This window comes from Ovis aries, chromosome 18 (assembly GCF_016772045.2).
Source record: "Ovis aries strain OAR_USU_Benz2616 breed Rambouillet chromosome 18, ARS-UI_Ramb_v3.0, whole genome shotgun sequence".
In the NCBI taxonomy this organism is placed as follows: Eukaryota; Metazoa; Chordata; class Mammalia; order Artiodactyla; family Bovidae; genus Ovis; species Ovis aries.
This window is the reverse complement of record NC_056071.1, coordinates 45,358,166-45,378,727: the sequence shown is the minus strand read 5'-3', so window position 1 is coordinate 45,378,727 and position 20,562 is coordinate 45,358,166. Positions and strand designations below refer to the sequence as shown.

Genomic DNA, 20,562 nt, shown 5'->3' with positions numbered 1-20,562 from the left:
ATGTATCAATTTTCAGGTGTTAAACCAACTTTGCTTGTGTGTGTGTGTGTGTGTGTGTTAAGTTGCTTTAGTTGTGTCCAACTCTTTATGACCCTATGGCCCACCATGTTCCTCTGTCTATGGGATTCTCCCGATAAGGATACTAGAGTGCCTTGCACCAGGGATCTTCCCGACCCAGGGAGAGAACCTGTTTCTTATGTCTCCTGCATTGGCAGGTGAATTCTTTACCACTAGCACCACCTGGGAATTCACGATAAAGAATTCTTTTTATAGGTTGCTGGTTTCAGTCTGTGAGTGTTTGGGTTTTTCTTAGACCAAACATAACATGAAATACACTATTAGTGATATTTAGTATAGTCACAACGTTGTATAACCATCTCACTATTTAGTTCCGGAACACCTTTATCATCCCCAAGGAAATCTTGTACTCATTAAGCAGTTACTTTCCATTCCTCACTATTTCCAGTCCCACTAATCTGCGTCTGGTTCCATAAATTTGGATAATTTTTGTCCAAAAATTTATTCAAGGTGTACCTTTGTATGTGGCATTCTTCATGCAGCATGTTCCCTCATATTGCAGCATGTACCTGCATCCCATTCCTTTTTATGGCCGAAGAATATTATATGGATATGCCACATACTGTCTGTCTATTAAGTGATGGACATTTCAGATGTTTCTACTCTTTGGCTATTGTGAACAATTCTGCTATGAATATTCACGTACTAGCTTTTGTTTGACTATCTGTTTTCAATTATTTTGGGTATACAGTCAGGAATACTGGGCAATATGCTAATTCTATAATCAACTTATTAAGCAACCACCCAACTATTTTCCAGTTGTTGCACCATTTTATATTCCTACTAAGAAAGCATAAAAGGCATTTTTTTTCTGCATCCTTGCTAATATTTGTTATTTTCCATTAAAAAAAGTATAGCCATCCTGGTGGCTATAAATGTTAGCTTTAAGGATAATTAAAACTTTGCTGTATTTTGAGTTAGTTTATTATGATTAATAGCCCTGTGACTCTATAAACTTGGAGGGTCTATGTTCTATCTGTATATTCCCATGCCTGAAATGAATTCATTATATTTATCTTTACAGTGCATCTCAGAGATGATTATATGAAACCATTCTATGATTCCATGTTATAAGGAAATTTGTATGACAGTCTTGTGAATGGGAGCTAAGATATCTCTCTTATGTGATTCTAAACTCTAGTTTCAGTTCATAGTGGATCAAATTTTAAATAGGCATAGTATATTTAATTTTTACTTTTTATCAACTGCGAGGAATATGAAAGAAGCTAAGAATTAGTTATTATATACAGATCAAGATGTATGACAGAAGTAACAGATAATGTAAGAATTATAGTATAATATATACTGTAAGAAATTGGCATAGAAACATTAACTAAAACATTTTGAAAAAAAGTACTGTGTAGCTAGTGACAGGAGAAATGTTTAGAATTATACATTCCAAAATATGAAAAGAGTAGTGGAACTGAGGCTCACTTCTATTTTTATAGTTTTGGATTTTCTACTATAAATATTTATAACCAATAAAAAGGAGCATGTGAAAACTGAAGTGAATGATTCATGTTCTAAAAAAACAGACATTATACATACATACATATTAGAAGTATAACAAATGGTAGCTTCAAGAAAATTGGAGATACCAAGAGAACATTTCATGCACATATGAGCACAATAAAGGACAGAAATGGCAAGGACCTAACAGAGCAGACGAGATTAAGAAGAGGTGGCAAAAATACACAGAAGAACTATACAAAAATGTCTTAATGACCTGGATAACCACGATGGTGTGGTCACTCACCTAAAGCCAGACAGCCTGGAATGCAAAGACAAGTGGGCCTTAGGAAGCATCACTACGAACAAAGCTAGCAGAGGTGATGAAATTCCAGCTGAGCTATTTCAAATCCTAAGAGATGATGCTGTTAATGTGTTGCACTCAATACATCAGCAAGTTTGGAAAACTCAGCAGTGGCCACAGGACTGGAAAAGGTCAGTTTTCATTCCAATTCCAAAGAAAAGCAATGCCAAATAATGTTAAAACTTCTATACATTGCACTCATTTCATGTGCTAGCAAGATTAATGCCCCAAATCCTTCAAACTAGGCTTCAACAGCATATGAACCCAGAACTTCCAGATGCAGAAGCAGGATTTAGAAAAGGCAGATGAACCAGAGATCAAATTGCTAACATCCATTGGATCATATAAAAAGCAAGGGCATTCCAAAAAACCATCTACCTACTTCTGCTTTATTGACCACGTTAAAGCCTTTGACTATGTGGATCACAACAAACTGTGGAAAATTCTGAAAGAGGTGGAAACACCTTACCTGTACGCAGGACAAGAAGCAATAGTTAGAACCAGACATGGAACAACAGATTGGTTCAAAATTGGTAAAGGAGTATGTCAAGGCTATATAGTGTCACCCTGCTTATTTTTCTTATAAGCAGAGTACATCATGCAAAATGCCAGGCTGGATGAAGCACAGCTGAAATCAAGATTGAGGGAGAAGTATCAATAACCTCAGATCTGCAGATAACACCACCCTTATGGTAAAAGTGAAGAGGAACTAAAGAGCCTCTTAATGAAAGTGAAAGAGGAGAGTGAAAAAGTTGGCTGAAAACTCAACATTCAAAACACTAAAATGCATGGTATCTGGTCCCATCATTTCATGGCAAATAGATGGGAAAACAATGGAAAAAGTGAGAGACTTTATTTTCTTGGGCTCCAAAATCACTGCAGATGGTGACTGCAGCCATGAAATTAAAAGACACTTGCTCCTTGGAAGAAAAGCTATGACACAACTACACAGCATATTAAAAAGCAGAGGCATTATTTTACTGAAAAAGGTCCATCTAGTCAAAGCTATGGTTTTTCCAATAGTCATGTATGGATGTGAGAGTTGGGCTATAAAGAAAGCTGAGTGCCAAAGAACTGATACTTTTGAACTGTGGTGTTGCAGAAGATTCTTGAGAGTCCCTTGAACTGCAAGGAATCTAATCAGTCAATCCTAAAGGAAATTAGTCCTGAATATTTCTTGGAAGGATTGATGCTGAAGCTCCAATACTCTGGCCACCTGATGTGAAGAACTGACTCATTGGAAAAGACCCTGATGCTGGGAAAAATCGAAGGCAGGAGAAGAAGGGGACGACAGAGGATGAGATGGTTGGATGGCATCACCGACTTTATGGACCTGAGTTTGAGTGAATTCCGGAAGGTGATGGACAGGGAGGCCCATGTGCTGGAGTCCATGGGGTTGCAAAGTCGGACACGACAGAGTGATGGAACTGAACTGAATGCTCATTACACCTTGTTCAGTTTTGCTTATACTGTTCTATACTATAATGCCCTTTTTCTTTCTCCTCTCTTTCTTTCAGAATCTCATTTGTTCATATCTCAATTTCCAGGCATTTTATAAGACTTCATTTTAGTCTGTAAAAATTTCACACTTTGCTTTCTATGGCAATGTCCAATCACTTTATTTAAAAGTTTGTAATCTTATATGCTCATTTTCTTTTTTCCATCTAATTATATTTATTTGTGGATGATAACTGTATCTTACTCTTTGTTACTCTATTTATTATAGGAGACTACATAATATAGTAGGAGACTTTGCATATAGTAGGTTCCTGAAACTGAAAATGACTATTTGGTTAATGTCAGTGATTGTGCTAGGGCACTGATAAAATAACAATACCACAACATATAAATAAAAATAAATGTTTGGATAAAATTACTTTCAGGCACAGTATTACCTTTGTTGTCTGACATATGATATAATGCTAGAGCTTAAAGGTTCTCAAAAAAAAAAAAAATACAGAGGTAGTCTATTTATAAATCCAGACACTGACTGCAGTTGTAATTTGCAGAGTTTGGCTGAACACAGACAAAGACTGTTGAACTCCACAGCAGGTCAGGTTCTTTTACCATTTTAACATGTCTTTAACGTGGGCTTGGAGGCATGGTTTATGTGATAAACATACCAAGCATATCCAAATCAGAAAAATAATGCTGAAGTACCAGTTCTACCTTAGCATTATTTCTGAGAGGCAAGGGTGGCGGAAGCTGTCTGGCAGATAGTGCAGGATGGGTTATGTAATATTTATACTTCTGTTACTGGCCCTGATGTGACCTAGGGCATGTTAGTTTATAGCTCTGTATTTCAGTTTCCTCATCTGTAAAAAGCAATAATACCTCACAAGGATGTTGAAGGGATTCAAGGGATTCAAGAATATGTTTGTATTGAACTCTATGATACAAGATAGAATTAGGAATATAGCTTTAAAAGTACATCCTGATTATTTTCTGGAGTAGATTCTAAAACAGAAAACATGGTATATTTTGAATGTGTATTACATGAAACATATATTTCTAATAGAGTAGCAAAAATGAAAAAATTATTAAATTCTCAATAGATTTGTGAGCTTTAAAATTCTCCTGTGTGAAGAACAACACCTGAAAATAAACTGTTAATCAAAAAGGGCCAAACCTAAATTGAAACATAACACTTTGACTAAATATTTTTTAAATGTCGTGTAACGAGAAAAAAAATTAACCTTTTAATTCCAGTGAAAACTTGTTCCCAAAGAAAAAACAAATGATTCCATATTGTAGTCACAGTATTACATTTTGAGGCAAAACACTAAAAATATTTAATATCCATTAATAGATTCTCAAAGAAAAGTGAACACTGGATCACTATAAACCCAGCATAGGCATCATAACAACAATCAATTCAGTTCAGTAGCTTAGTCGTGTCTGACTCTTTTGGACCCCATGAACCGCAGCACGCCAGGCCTCCCTGTCCATCACCAACCCCCAGAGTCCACCCAAACCCATGTCCATTGAGTCGGTGATGCCATCCAACCATCTCATCCTCTGTTGTCCCCTTCTCCTCCTGCCCTCAACCTTTCCCAGCATCAGGGTCTTTTCAAATGAGTCAGCTCTTCGTATTAGGTGGCCAATATTGGAATTTCAGCTTCAACATCAGTCCTTCCAATGAACACCCAGGACTGATCTCCTTTAGGATGGACTGGTTGGGTCTCCTTGCAGTCCAAGGGACTCTCAAGAGTCTTCTCCAACACCACAGTTCAAAAGCATCAGTTCTTTGGCACTCAGTTTTCTTTATACTCCAACTCTCACATTCATACATGACCACTGGAAAAACCAAAGCTTCGACTAGATGGATCTTTGCTGACAAAGTGATTCACACTTATTACTTAAAATCTGTACTCAGGTATGATACAAAGCATTTGACAACTATTATTTCATTTTGATTTTTCTCAAAAACAATATAAGCAGCTATTACTATAATTTCAATTTAACAGGTCAGGAAATTGAGGCTTACAGAGGTTATTACCTATCAAAGGTCATCTTGGCTAGAAGTCAGAATCTACACCATCTGTCTTATTACAGTGTTCAGTTCAGTTCAGTTCAGTCACTCAGTCGTGTCTGACTCTTTGCGACCCCATGAATTGCAGCATGCCAGGCCTCCCTGTCCATCACCAACTCCTGGAGTTCACTCAGACTCACGTCCATCAAGTCCGTGATGCCATCCAGCCATCTAATCCTCTGTCGTCCCCTTCTCCTCCTGCTCCCAATCCCTCCCAGCATCAGAGTCTTTTCCAATGAGCCAACTCTTCGCATGAGGTGGCCAAAGTACTGGAGTTTCAGCTTTAGCATCATTCCTTCCAAAGAAATCCCAGGGCTGATCTCCTTCAGAATGGACTGGTTGGATCTCCTTGCAGTCCAAGGGACTCTCAAGAGTCTTCTCCAACACCATAGTTCAAAAGCATCAATTCTTCGGTGCTCAGCTTTCTTCACAGTCCAACTCTCACATCCATACATGACCACTATAAAAACCATAGCCTTGGCTAGACGGACCTTTGTTGGCAAAGTAATGTCTCTGCTTTTGAGTATACTATCTAGGTTGGTCACAACTTTCCTTCCAGGGAGTAAGCATCTTTTAATTTCATGGCTACAGGCACCAACTGCAGTGATTTTGGAGCCCCCCAAAATAAAGTCTGACACTGTTTCTACTGTTTCCCCATCTATTTCCCATGAAGTGATATAAACTGTGGAAAATTCTGAAAGAGATGGGAATACCAGACCACCTGACCTGCCTCTTGAGAAACCTGTATGCAGGTCAGGAAGCAACAGTTAGAACTGGACATGGAACAACAGACTGGTTCCAAATAGGAAAAGGAGTACGTCAAGGCTGTATATTGTCACCCTGCTTATTTAACTTATATGCAGAGTACACCATGAGAAAAGCTGGGCTGGAAGAAGCATAAGCTGGAATCAAGATTGCTGGAAGAAATATCAATAACCTCAGATATTACAGTGTTAGCTAGGAACTAAAACACTGTTGTACTAAAAGAATAACTGCAAAACACAAACTTTACAAATAAAAAAGGGAAACACAGGTCCAATTAACTCAGATTTAGAAATAAATGGTTTTCTTTATATAAATTATAATTGAAGTCTATTTATATCACCTTTTAATCATGTTACTAATTATTAATAAAAACCAAAAAACAAATAACTATTAAAGTCAGAAGTTAATACTTGACTCCCTGGTTTCACTTAGTTTTCAAGTAGCAGAGTAGAATAAGTGACTGAGGGATTATTTCAATTTCGAATCATATACAACAAAACAAAACAAAGAACAAATGAAACCAATCAGAAATGTATACTCCTCAATTATCAGCCAACAGTATGACTTTCCAGATTAAAATCTCAGTTCTCACATTTTTCCATATAATTGATGTTTTAAAAAAATTTTATGTTTTACAGTTCAGATTAGTTAACCAAGACTGTTTATAGCTGTTTAGCTGCTAAGTCCTGTCCGACTCTTTTGTGACCCCATAGACTGTAGCATGCCAAGCTCCTCTCTCCACGGGATTTCCTAGGCAAGAATCCTGGAGTGGGTTTCACCATTTCCTTCTCTAGGGGATCTTCCCGACCCAGGGAAGAACTCTTGCCTCCTGCATGAGCAGGCAGATTCTTTACCACTGAGCCACCAGGGAAGCCCTAACCAAGCCTGACAAGACAGCTAAACTTTCTATGGATTAAACAAATTTAAATACTTATCAGATCAATGATGTCTAATATACTAAATTTAAAAATATTAATACCTATGATTCTGATTTCTCCCTTGTTTCATGAAATAACAGAATATTGTTTATTTCTGATCTAATCTGAACCAGTTATTTGGGGAAAAAATTGGAACTATGATAGAATACTGACAATCACAAAACAAAACTATTAATAGCCCAAAGGGAACAAGATACAGAGTATAACAACATTTAAAACTTAGCAAGTAGTAAGTTAGATCTTAATAAGTTTGGAAGTTTCATAAATATCTGAAGTCTAAAATAGTAAGGGGAACAAAATATTTTAATATTGACCTGAGTTCATAAAACACATTTTGGCTTGGAATTACAGAGAAAACATTCAATTAGGCCTCTTTTGACCTTTGCAAACTTTTGGAACATCACCTTAAACTTCAGAGAACAACTACTTCATGCTATAGAGAGTGAAGACTCTAACTACTTCATATATATTTAAGACTGGAATATTTACACATTTAAATGCTTAACTGCAAGTAAACATTTGTCCTTTTGGGAGAGGCCCAGGTGGAAGGGCCCCATGGCAAAATGACAATGTAAGTCCCGGATATCTGACTGTACTGCCAGTGCCACCCAGTCTTAAAAGTATTGCCATATCATCATTATCATCCTCAGTCAATATTTACTAAGCTCTTTATGACAGCAGTGGCATTAGAAAGTTTATAAAAATCAAGAGTAGCTCAAAGATCTCAGTTTATTGTAACTAGTTATGTAAGTTAACCTTGATATTTGGGTTTTTTTTTTTTTGCAATTAATGAATCAAATTGTTTCTGAACAAAGGCCTTTATTATTAGCTATTATTTCCATTTATTTTCAATATTTCAAACTAGATTCAGTAAAACTTTAATACATTCAATAATATATATGTCACATGTAGTGAGAGAAAATGTTTATAATACAACTATGCTAAATTAATCTAATTGCACTGAGCAAAGTCTCTGGAAATATGAAGGAATTCTTTTCTTTCATTGTCATTTCTGGCCAGAACCCAATGTTCACAGTACTGAATTCTTTGAAAAGGTATCCTTTCCCTCACTAACTGTCCTGGACCCCCACCTCTACCAAATGGCAGAAGAATGTTATAACAGGCTAATGCTTCTTTTAAAATTGCTAATAATTTTCTTTTTTCTTTTTTTTTTTTATAAAAGTGATTGAATTTCTGCAGTGTAAAGTACTTTAAAAATAGTTTAAAATATTTGGAAAACTTAAAACATAAGTGAGGTTATCATGTATATACATATCTATTTCATAAGGTAAGTGAATCCACTTTGGGGTGTCATTCCCTTATATATCTCATTGTTTTCTAAAGCACAACACTAATAAACTAAATTTAAGAGATGAACTTCATTGATATAATAAATAAATTATACACACACATATGTATATATTATAGACCTATTTTTCATAGAAGCTTATTTACTTTTAGGCATCAAATTTAATTTGTGCAAGTTACTATGAATAAAGTTGCAAAACTTTATCAAAATTTGCAAACTCACTTTTATATAAAAGTAACATATATACATAAAAAATTCAAACACTTAATTAGGTTATGAATGCAAGTTAAATTTTCCTTTCCTCTCATTCATCACATACATATAATAAACCTAACTGTTAAACATAGTCCCACTTTCCAGAAAACATGCTGTTGAGTTTCTGGGGTATCAGAAAAATTTTTATCGACCCTGACAGATGCTCCAAGCACTGATTCAGGTACAAGGTGCAGTGGTAAATAAACGGAAGCCTTGTCCTTGCTGATCTTAATTTCTAGAGGACAATGCACAAATACATTATAGTATCATGCAGGCTTGTCCATAATTAAGAAAAATATAGGAGAGTAACAAATAGTGTGATCCAGTGAGGAGGTAGACTATTTTAGATAATGTGGCCAGAAACATTTAAGCAGAAAGTTGAGCAAAGTGAAAAGTTGACTCGTGACACTATAGTGGTGGTGGTGGGCTTGTAGATTAGGCAGAGAAAAAAGAAAGCTGAGGTTTTGTGATGGGAGCATTCTTAGAATGTTGGAGATAATAAGAAACCTGGTGTGGCTGGACCAAAGCAAGAGTAGACACCTGTTAAGAAATGAAGTTAGAAAGGTAGCAGGGACCAGTGCATATGTGTACAAACACTCCTTTTATAATTAAATAAGAAAGGACAAATATCTGAGTCACTATATGATTTAGGCAGCTGTTGTTAAATGCATGAAGTAAGCAGGATACTGTTGACTCTTGAGTGTCCCTTGGGCAGCAAGGAGATCAAACCAGTCAATCTTAAAGGAAATCAACCCTGAATATTCATTGGAAAGAAAATGCCAAAGCTGAAGCTCAAGACTTTAGTCACCTGATGGGAAGGGACAACTCATTAAAAAAACACAAAAACTTGATGTTGGGAAAGACTGAGGGCAGGAAGAGAAGGGGGCAACAGAGGATGAGATGGTTGGCTGGCATCACCGACTCAATGGACATGAGTTTGAGCAAACTCCGGGAGATACTGAAGAACAAGGAAGCCTGGCGTGCTGTAGTCCATGGGGTCACAAAGAGTTGGACATGACTGAGCAACTGAAAACAACAAAAGCAGGATGGAAAATGTGGAAAAATGGTAAATACTGGCCCCTTTTAGGGAAGGTAGCCTCTACTTAGCCTCAGCTAATTGTTGAAAAGCACAGGTATAATGGTTAATTTTATGTGTCAATGCAGCTAGACTATGGTGCTCAGCTGTTTGTTCATCCACTGGTCTAGATATTGCTATAAAGGTATATTTTAAATATGATTAATATTTAGATCAGTAGGCTTTGAGGAAAGCAGATTAGTCTCCATAATATGGATGGGCCTCAGCCAATCAGTTGAAGGCTTTAAGAGAAAGACTGAGATCTCCCAAGGAAGAAGGAATTCTGCATCTTGGGACTTACAACCACAACAACTCATTCCTGGTTCTCTAGCCAGCTGACTTGCCCTGCAGATTTTAGACTTACCAGTACCCACAACTGCATAAGCTACCAGTTGGCATTAGTGGTAAAGAATTTGCCTGCCAATGCAGGAAACGTAAGAGATGGGGTTTAATCCTTGGGTTGGGAAAATCCCCCAGAGGAGGGCATGGCAACCCACTCCAGTAGTCTTGCCTGGAGAATCCCATGGACAGAGGAGCCTGGTGGGCTACAGTCCATAGGGTTGTAAAGAGTTGGACATAACTGAAGTGACTGAGTACAGCACACAATTCTTTAAAATAAATCTCCCTCCCTGTATATAAACAGTCTATTGGTTCTGTTTCTTTGGAGAACCCTAACACACTTGCCATGCTAAGGATCCCACATGGGCAGATCTTCCAGCTTTTCTTTTTCACCTTGGAAAACAATGTTGCAAATGAATATGGAATAATGCTACTGTTTCCTACACATTTTTTTTAATTGGACCTGTGAGAATTTATTCAAGGAATATACACAGGTGCCAAATTTCTAGGTAATGGATAATGCTCTCTAGAATGGCTTTAGAAGTTTACACTCTTATTTCAATGCATGCAGGGTCTTCTCTATTTAGTCTGCCTTAGCCCCCCCACCCAACACTTTTTAATTCTAAATTTTAAGAAAGGTAAAATCCAAACAAATGTTACTGATAATGGTTTTCAAATATGAACACTGTTGGTCTAAAAGAAAAGAAACTTTGTTGCCAGATAAGATACTTTATCATATAAAGACCTTGTTTAGCCCCACAGCCCTACAAACGACTAACTGAAAAGCTGAACTAGGTCCATGTTATTTTCAATCAATTTACTCATCACTGAGTTCTTATTATGTGCATTGCACACACTATCACTCTACAGAAGAAAGTTTTAATCTGAAGAGACTTTCAATCTACTGTTAAATTTGACTGTCTATTCATTTGCTTGGCAAATATTACTGAAGGCTTGTAATATACAAAAAATACAATCCTTAGAAGGGAAATTAAGAGAAATATTCACAAAGGTGTTATACAGGTGAGCAAGAGGTATGTATGATGAGAGAGCACTATATATAATTATAGTTAATGTTAGATAGAATGAGATCACTTCCGGTTGAGAAGATCAGAACAAGATTACCAGAATAGTTCTTAAATTGTGTTTTGAAGGCTCAGTAAGAATCTGATAGGCAGAGATTGGGAGAATTCCAGGAGTAAGATGAAGTAAAAAGAAAGCAGTGAAGTGGGAAATTTGGGGTATGGCCAGGAAACAGTGAATAATTCATTTTGAGAGTACAAATAATAGTCAATTTAGTATAACAAATATTTGTTGGGTGCTTATTGTGTGTGAGGTAGTGTACTAGCACCACTGACACAAATATGAATGAAACCAGAAGATAAAAAGATGATTGGTGGAACACTAAACCAGAGATAGAGGTGGCAGCAATATCAAAGGTTCGCAAGTGTTAGGTTAAAGGGTCTGGAATTTATTGTACAGGTAATGTGGTATTTCCCAGGTGGTGCAGTGGTAAAGAATCTGCCTGCTCATGCAGGAGGCATAAGAGACAAGGGTTCGATCCCGGGGTTGGGAAGATCTCCTGGAGGAGGGCATGGGAACCCACTCCATTATTCTTATCTGGAAAATTCCATTCCAGAAGAGCCTGGTGGGCTACAGTCCATGGGGTTGCAAAGAGTTGGACATGACTGAGTGCGCGCGCATGCACGCACACACACACACAATGTGATATTACTAAATACTGTTGATATCTGATTGAGAGGTTGAAAATAATGTTTCAGTAGTCTTAAGAGAAGTAAGAAATGGAGACAAGTGGATGATGTAGCTAGAAAAGGCTGGGCATGAAATTATACAAGACTAGTCTAAGGTAGGAATTTTGCAGAGGAAGGAGACATTGCAAGGAAAAATCTAGCAAAATTTGGTTACTAATTAAATTTTATAAAGGGACAAATCAAAGATTACCTATGCAGAAGGGAACAAGCAACTGCAGAACTCTAATAATAGTGCCAAGACCAAGGGAAACACTTTACTTTTTTATTTACCAAAATAAAAAATTAATTTTTTCTCAAGCTGATGAAAATGATGTTAATAGATGGCAAACTCCAGGATCTATAATTAGCAGGCCCATTCTAAGTCTGGACCTTTTGCTAACCATGATAATTAAATGGCAAAATATTTTGTTAAATGTTCTTCAAAGAGGAAGCTGAACCATTTTACAGAATAAAAAGGAGCAGTTGAGAGCTATACATGTTGAACTTTTATGTTAAAATAAGGCACAGAGGCCTTCTCTGCATCTATTGAGATAATCATATGGTTTTTATTTTTCAATTTGTTAATGTGGTGAATTACATTGATTGATTTGCGGATATTGAAGAATCCTTGCATCCCTGGGATAAAGCCCACTTGGTCATGGTGTATGATCTTTTTAATGTGTTGTTGGATTCTGATTGCTAGAATTTTGTTGAGGATTTTTGCATCTATGTTCATCAGAGATATTGGCCTGTAGTTTTCTTTTTTTGTGACATCTTTGTCAGGTTTTGGGTATTAGGGTGATGGTGGCCTCATAGAATGAGTTTGGAAGTTTACCTTCCTCTGCAATTTTCTGGAAGAGTTTGAGTAGGATAGGTGTTAGATCTTCTCAAAATTTTTGGTAGAATTCAGCTGTGAAGCCATCTGGACCTGGGCTTTTGTTTGCTGGAAGATTTCTGATTACAGTATCAATCAACGTGCTTGTGAATCTAAGACTTCATTTCTTCCTGGTTCAGTTTTGGAAAATTGTACTTTTCTAAGAATTTGTCCATTTCTTCCACGTTGTCCATTTTATTGGCATACAACTGCTGATAGTAGTCTCTTATGATCCTTTGTATTTCTGTGTTGTCTGTTGTGATCTCTCCATTTTCATTTCTAATTTTATTGATTTGATTTTTCTCTCTTTGCTTCTTGATGAGTCTGGCTAATGGTTTGTCAATTTTATTTGTCCTTTAGATGCAGAGAAGGCCTTTGACAAAATTCAACATCCATTTATGATAAAAACTCTCCAGAAAGCAGGAATAGAAGGAACATACCTCAACATAATAAAAGCTATCTATGACAAACCCACAGCAAACATTATCCTCAATGGTGAAAATTGAAAGCATTTCCCCTAAAGTCAGGAACAAGACAAGGGTGTCCACTTTCACCGCTACTATTCAACATACTTCTGGAAGTTTTGGCCACAGCAATCAGAGCAGAAAAAGAAATAAAAGGAATCCAAATTGGAAAAGAAGAAGTAAAACTCTCACTGTTTGCAGATGACATGATCCTCTACATGGAAAACCCTAAAGACTCCACCAGAAAATTACTAGAGATCATCAATGAATATAGTAAAGTTGCAGGATATAAAATCAACACACAGAAATCCCTTGCATTCCTATACACGAATAATGAGAAAGTAGAAAAAGAAATTAAGGAAACAATTCCATTCACCATTGCAACGAAAAGAATAAAATACTTAGGAATATATCTACCTAAAGAAACTAAAGACCTATATATAGAAAACTATAAAACACTGATGAAAGAAATCAAAGAGGACACTAATAGATGGAGAAATATACCATGTTCATGGATTGGAAGAATCAATATAGTGAAAATGAGTATACTACCCAAAGCAATTTACAAATTCAATGCAATCCCTATCAAGCTACCAGCCACATTTTTCACAGAACTAGAACAAATAATTTCAAGATTTGTATGGAAATACAAAAACCTCGAATAGCCAAAGCAATCTTGAGAAAGAAGAATGGAACTGGAGGAATCAACTTGCCTGACTTCAGGCTCTACTACAAAGCCACAGTCATCAAGACAGTATGGTACTGGCACAAAGACAGACATATAGATCAATGGAACAAAATAGAAAGCCCAGAGATAAATCCACACACATATGGACACCTTATCTTTTGACAAAGGAGGCAAGAATATACAATGGAGTAAAGACAATCTCTTTAACAAGTGGTGCTGGGAAAACTGGTCAACCACTTGTAAAAGAATGAAACTAGATCACTTTCTAACACCACACACAAAAATAAACTCAAAATGGATTAAAGATCTAAATGTAAGATCAGAAACTATAAAACTCCTAGAGGAGAACATAGGCAAAACACTCTCAGACATAAATCACAGCAGGATCCTCTATGATCCACCTCCCAGAATTCTGGAAATAAAAGCAAAAATAAACAAATGGGATCTAATTAAAATTAAAAGCTTCTGCACAACAAAGGAAAATATAAGCAAGGTGAAAAGACAGCCTTCTGAATGGGAGAAAATAATAGCAAATGAAGCAACTGACAAACAACTAATCTCAAAAATATACAAGCAACTTCTGCAGCTCAACTCCAGAAAAATAAACGACCCAATCAAAAATGGGCCAAAGAACTAAATAGACATTTCTCCAAAGAAGACATACGGATGGCTAACAAACACATGAAAAGATGCTCAACATCACTCATTATTAGAGAAATGCAAATCAAAACCACAATGAGGTACCACTTCACACCAGTCAGAATGGCTGCGATCCAAAAATCTGCAAGCAATAAATGCTGGCGAGGGTGTGGAGAAAAGGGAACCCTCCTACACTGTTGGTGGGAATGCAAACTAGTACAGCCACTACGGAAAACAGTGTGGAGATTCCTTAAAAATTGCAAATAGAACTACCTTATGACCCAGCAATCCCACTTCTGGGCATACACACCGAGGAAACCAGAATTGAAAGAGACACATGTACCCCAATGTTCATCGCAGCACTGTTTATAATAGCCAGGACATGGAAACAACCTAGATGTCCATCAGCAGATGAATGGATAAGAAAGCTGTGGTACATATACACAATGGAGTATTACTCAGCCGTTAAAAAGAATTCATTTGAATCAGTTCTGATGAGATGGATGAAACTGGAGCCGATTATACTGAGTGAAGTAAGCCAGAAAGAAAAACACCAATACAGTATACTAACACATATATATAGAATTTAGGAAGATGGCAATGACGACCCTGTATGCAAGACAGGGAAAGAGACACAGATGTGTATAACGGACTTTTGGACTCAGAGGGAGAGGGAGAGGGTGGGATGATTTGGGAGAATGACATTCTAACATGTATACTATCATGTGAATTGAATCGCCAGTCTATGTCTGACGCAGGATGCAGCATGCTTGGGGCTGGTGCATGGGGATGACCCAGAAAGATGTTATGGGGAGGGAGGTGGGAGGGGGGTTCATGTTTGGGAATGCATGTAAGAATTAAAGATTTTAAAATTTAAAAAATAAAAAAAAAATAAAATAAGGCACAGAAAACAGTGAAAGTCAGTGCAAAAAAAATGTCCTTCTAAATTCAAAGTCATAGAAGACATAAAATATTTTGGTAGCCTCTGTAGTTATTTAATTGTTGTCTTATATGTCAATAAAGCAAAAACATTTAAAGTATTTTGATCAATGATACTATTAATACATTTCCTTGGCACAGTACTTTATAGTTTTAAAAAACATTAAAAAAAATCATCTCCCTAATTGTCATAGTAAGCGTCTTAGATCATTCACAAACAGGTGCAACTCACTGGTATAAGAAACTAGTTCTTAATTCCAAATATCACTAAACAAAAAAATCTAATCTACTTCATACAAAATGGTTAGAGATGTCACAGAATATTAGAACTAGAGAAATCCTCAAGTCCAAGTTAAAGATCTTGAAGCCTAGAAAGCCTGGAGCTTGTCTACATCAGAAAAAAAGTTTGGTTAATAGCAAAGATGCTCTTTCGATTTTTTATTACTGTTTTGGCAGTATGGTTCCATAATACAGTTCCATGATAATTAATTCCAACAAAAATACAGATATAACAAAATGTTTGTGTCACTGGGTAGTCCAATTAGAACACAGAACTAAGAGTTCAGGATTGAGTGTTCAACCCCTCTTGAGGAGGGATTTACATTGAGAAAAATGTTGCTTCATGGCTAGAGTTTGCATGCCATTGACTCTTATTGATGCATAGTTCTGACTACTGAATGAGAAACTATCACCATCACCATTACACACACACACCCCCCAAGCCCACCCAGAGCCTAGCGACAGTCAGTAATATTTCTGATTATGAAGAATAGGATATATAAAAGAAGTAAAATTTTAGGACCCATACTAAATAAAATTTATAAAAAGAATGTAGGAAAAAAAAAATCATCCCACCCTCTTTTTGAGCATATTTGACATGGTTTCTGTCTTTGTGGCTTTTATGACTGAAATTTATTCAAAACCAGAGACATTTATCCTTAATCCACTTTCACTATTCTTAACATAACATCTTTCTTATTCAGGTTTCTTCAAGGACCACTCAAACTGATAGTTCAAACTGCTATTCTTCTCTCCCTCAAATCACTCTTGAACTTCCAAAAAAATTGGCTTCTATACCTAATACTCTATTAAAACTACTCTTATAGATGTCCATAATGGCCACCTCATTTCAAACAAAGGGGATACTTTTTGCTCATATCTTAACCATTTAGAAACATTTGACTTCAAAAAATTTTTTAAATTAAAATCTCCTTCCTTGGCTTCAGTGATATTGTTTTTAATTCTACTCTTACCTCACTGACTTGTTGTAAAAAGAAATGTAACATTCAGTTCAGTTCAGTTTAGTCGCTCAATCATGTCCGACTCTTTGTGACCCCATGAACTGCAGCATGCCAGGCCTCCCTGTCCATCACCAACTCCCAGAGTTTACTTAAACTCACATCCATCGAGTCGGTGATGCCATCCAGCCATCTCATCCTCGGTCATCCCTTCTCCTCCTGCCCCCAATCCCTCCCAGCATCAGAGTCTTTTCCAATGAGTCAACTCTTCACATGAGGTGGCCAAAGTACTGGAGTTTCAGCTTTAGCATCATTCCTTCCAAAGAACACCCAGGACTGATCTCCTTTAGAATGGATTGGTTGGATCTCCTTGCACTCCAAAGGACTCTCAAGAGTCTTCTCCAGCACCACAGTTCAAAAGCATCAATTCTTCAATGCTCAGCTTTCTTCACAGTCCAACTCTCACATCCATACGTGACTACTGGAAAAACCATAACCTTGACTAGACAGACCTTTGTTGGCAAAGTAATGTCTCTGCTTTTCAATATGCTATCTAGGTTGGTCATAACTTTCCTTCCAAGGAGTAAGCGTCTTTTAATTTCATGGCTGTAATCACCATCTACAATGATTTTGGAGCCCCCCAAAATAAAGTCTGACACTGTTTCTACTGTTTCCCATCTATTTCCCATGAAGTGATGGGACCAGATGCCATGATGTTAGTTTTCTGAATTTAACATTGGTTGAACACTAATAATCAGCCAAACACTGTGTGAAGGGTTGCAAGTACTTATAACAATTCCAGAAAATTCCCTGGTGGTCCAGTGGTTAGAACTCTGTGCTTTCACTGATGAGGGCATGGGTCTGATCCCTGGTCAGGGAACTAAGATCCTACAAGCTGTGTGGCCTGGCCATAAAAAACAAAACAACACAAAACCTCTATGTGGTAGGTACTATAATTCTCATTTTATAAAATGAAAATGGTCTTGGAGAGGTTCATTTATATAAGGTTATAAAAGGCAGGGCTGTCTAACTGCAAATCTCTGTAGCTTTACTACATTATCAGCAATTTTAAAAAAAGTAGCAGTGAGAGGGGTCTTTGTGAAGCTTATCTTTGAGCCAATAATTGTTAACTATTTAAAAGAGGTGATGTAGCTGTTAGATTCATGTAGATTTTAAAAAGTCTTTGAAAGATAAATGTTTAATCCACATAATTTTCAAAAATCTTTCAGTAATCCTCTGCAATTCAACAAAGAGAAGGAGTATCAAGGTTTGTTTTTCAGTAAGTAAGGTCAACTTATGCAAGATTAGCACATCACCCTCAGCATTCTCGGACACTGTCACTTTAACGACCGAACACCTGCTGACCTATCTCATGGCAGAAGGTGCCATAAAAACTCTCCCTATCAATGGGGTGAAAAGACTTAATACCATACCGCAACAGCCAAGGTCTAAGCACAAACCACACAGTATTCATAAGTCTTAATAAAGGCTTCTGTTATTCTCCCAAGAAGTAACCCTAACTTAATGCAGTGAAGTGTGCATCTAAACTGGCAGCCTTCAAACTTGGCTGCACATGGGAATTTCTAAGGAGCTTTAAACACACCAAAGCAGAGTCTTACTCCAAGAGACTCTGAAGTAATCAGTTTTGGATGGGATGGGGATCAGGATTTTTAGAGGCTCTTCAAGTGATGCTATTGCATAATTACAGCTGAGAATCCACTACTGTAAAATATACAAGTGTGTACTAAGTTGCTTCAGTTGTGCCCAACTCTTTGCAACCCTATGGACTGCAGCCCGCCAGGCTCCTCTGTCCATGGGTACTCTCCAGGGGATCTTCCCAACCAGGGATCAAACCAGCATCTCTTATGTCTCTTGCCTTGGCAGGCAGGTTCTTTACCAGAAGCGCCACCTGGGAGGAAAGACTGTTATATTCATGCTCTTAAAAAAAAAAAAGGATTTGCCATCTTCAACTACTACCAGGGTTGTGGTTGCCCACATACCTACTGATTCTAATTGCAAGCAAATGATTCCCCATGGTCAGTCATCAACCAAACATACTTGGAATTTGGTAACTGTATTAGTTTCCTGAGCTGCTGTAAAAAAGTACCCAAACTAGGGGGCTTAAAACAACAGAAATTTATTGTCTCACAGTTCTGGAGGCTACAAGTCCAGAATCATGGTTTCAGCTGGATTGTGTCTTCCATGAAGCCTGTAAGGGAGAATGCTCCTGGTGCCTATTCTGGCTTTGGGCATTTGCTTCCAATCCTTGGTATTCATTTGCTTGTAATATTTCATGTCTTCCCAGGCACAAGGCCGTGTTTGCCCCGGGTCTTCACATAGTCTTCCCTCTATGCCCGTGTCTCTGTGGCTAATTTTCTACTTTTTATAAAAACTTCAGTCATATTGGGTTAGAGCCCATGCTAATGATCTCATTTTAACTTGATTAGCTCTGTTAAACACCTTGCTGCTGCTAAGTCACTTCAGTCGTGTCCGACTCTGTGCAACCCCATAGACGGCAGCCCACCAGGCTCCCCCGTCCCTGGGATTCTCCAGGCAAGAACACTGGAGTGGGTTGCCATTTCCTTCTCCAATGCATGAAAGTGAAAAGTGAAGTCGCTCAGTCATGTCCAACCCTTAGCGACCCCATGGACTGCAGCCTACCAGGCTCCTCCGTCCATGGGATTTTCCAGGCAAGAGTACTGGAGTGGGGTGCCATTGCCTTCTCTGGTTAAACACCTTATTTAGACCCAAATAAGAGCACATTCCAAGGCACTAGGGGTTAAGACGTCAATATATTTTTGTGAGGGACACAATTCAACCTATAACAATAACCAATTAGCATTTACATAAAATAACAGTTTCAGAGCATGGATTCTTAACATGAGGATGGGAAAAATTTTTTAATCTTTGTTTTTCACTCTTCATGTAAATACAGTATTTCTTATGATTATGAACATAGGCAACATCTTCAGTAGTATTATTAGTGGTTCTTGAGACTTTGAGCCCATAGAAACCACTGGTATTTTCAGGTCACATTTCAGTCATCTTCAAAATATTATTTATAGTTATCACTACTTCAAAATTACAGTTTTTAATAGACTTGCTGTTAGATAGTTATTTAATGTATTAGTGCATTAATATATCACAATGTAATACCTTCATAATTTTATTTCAATAAAACTGATTTTGATTTAATTGAATTTTATGCACTGAACATTATTTTGAGGAGATCAAAATGTTTAAAAAACCTTTTAATAACCTACAGCTCTAGTTAGTGAATTCTTCCATTTCATACTTGAGTATTTTTAAACTTCATAAGTATTTAAAAATATGCAGTGCCTTGTACATCATTTTCAAACCTTTTATTAAAAAAACCTATGATTCACCGTGAAAAAATATATTTTACATGTAGCTCAGACACAATCTTCTGTCTCACACACAACACAAAACTGAAACAAAAATGTCACAAAACAATATTTACCCTTACCTCACTCTTGACATTTTCTATTCTATCTCTATTCATTAAAAAATGCCAGTGTGACCTACTGAATTAATTTTACAACTAATCTTGGAGCATAAATTAAATTAGTCACAAAAATCTTTTAGTGGAATTTCTTTAGAAACTTCTCATACTGTGATAGTTGAAAGGCTGTTATTACTGGTATTCATGTACTATTTTTAAAATATATGCCTTCATTTCAGAGGTGCCATTTAGATGAGCAAATAATTCAAGACGTAAGCAGGTTCCATTTAGACAACTGGTTAAGAGTTACGTAAACTTTATAATTCCCATTTTATAATGGGAGTCTCAATTTAAACTTTACCCAATACCAAAAGGAAACAAGGTAGAATAATAAATATTTTA

General features: G+C 36.9%; 1 protein-coding gene across 13 annotated transcripts in view; it reads right to left on the bottom strand.

Annotated features, from left to right (window-relative positions):
• MIPOL1 (mirror-image polydactyly 1) overlaps window positions 1–20,562 on the bottom strand; it is a 353,644-nt gene that overhangs the window by 116,018 nt on the left and 217,064 nt on the right. The gene's annotated exons all lie outside the window — the stretch shown is intronic.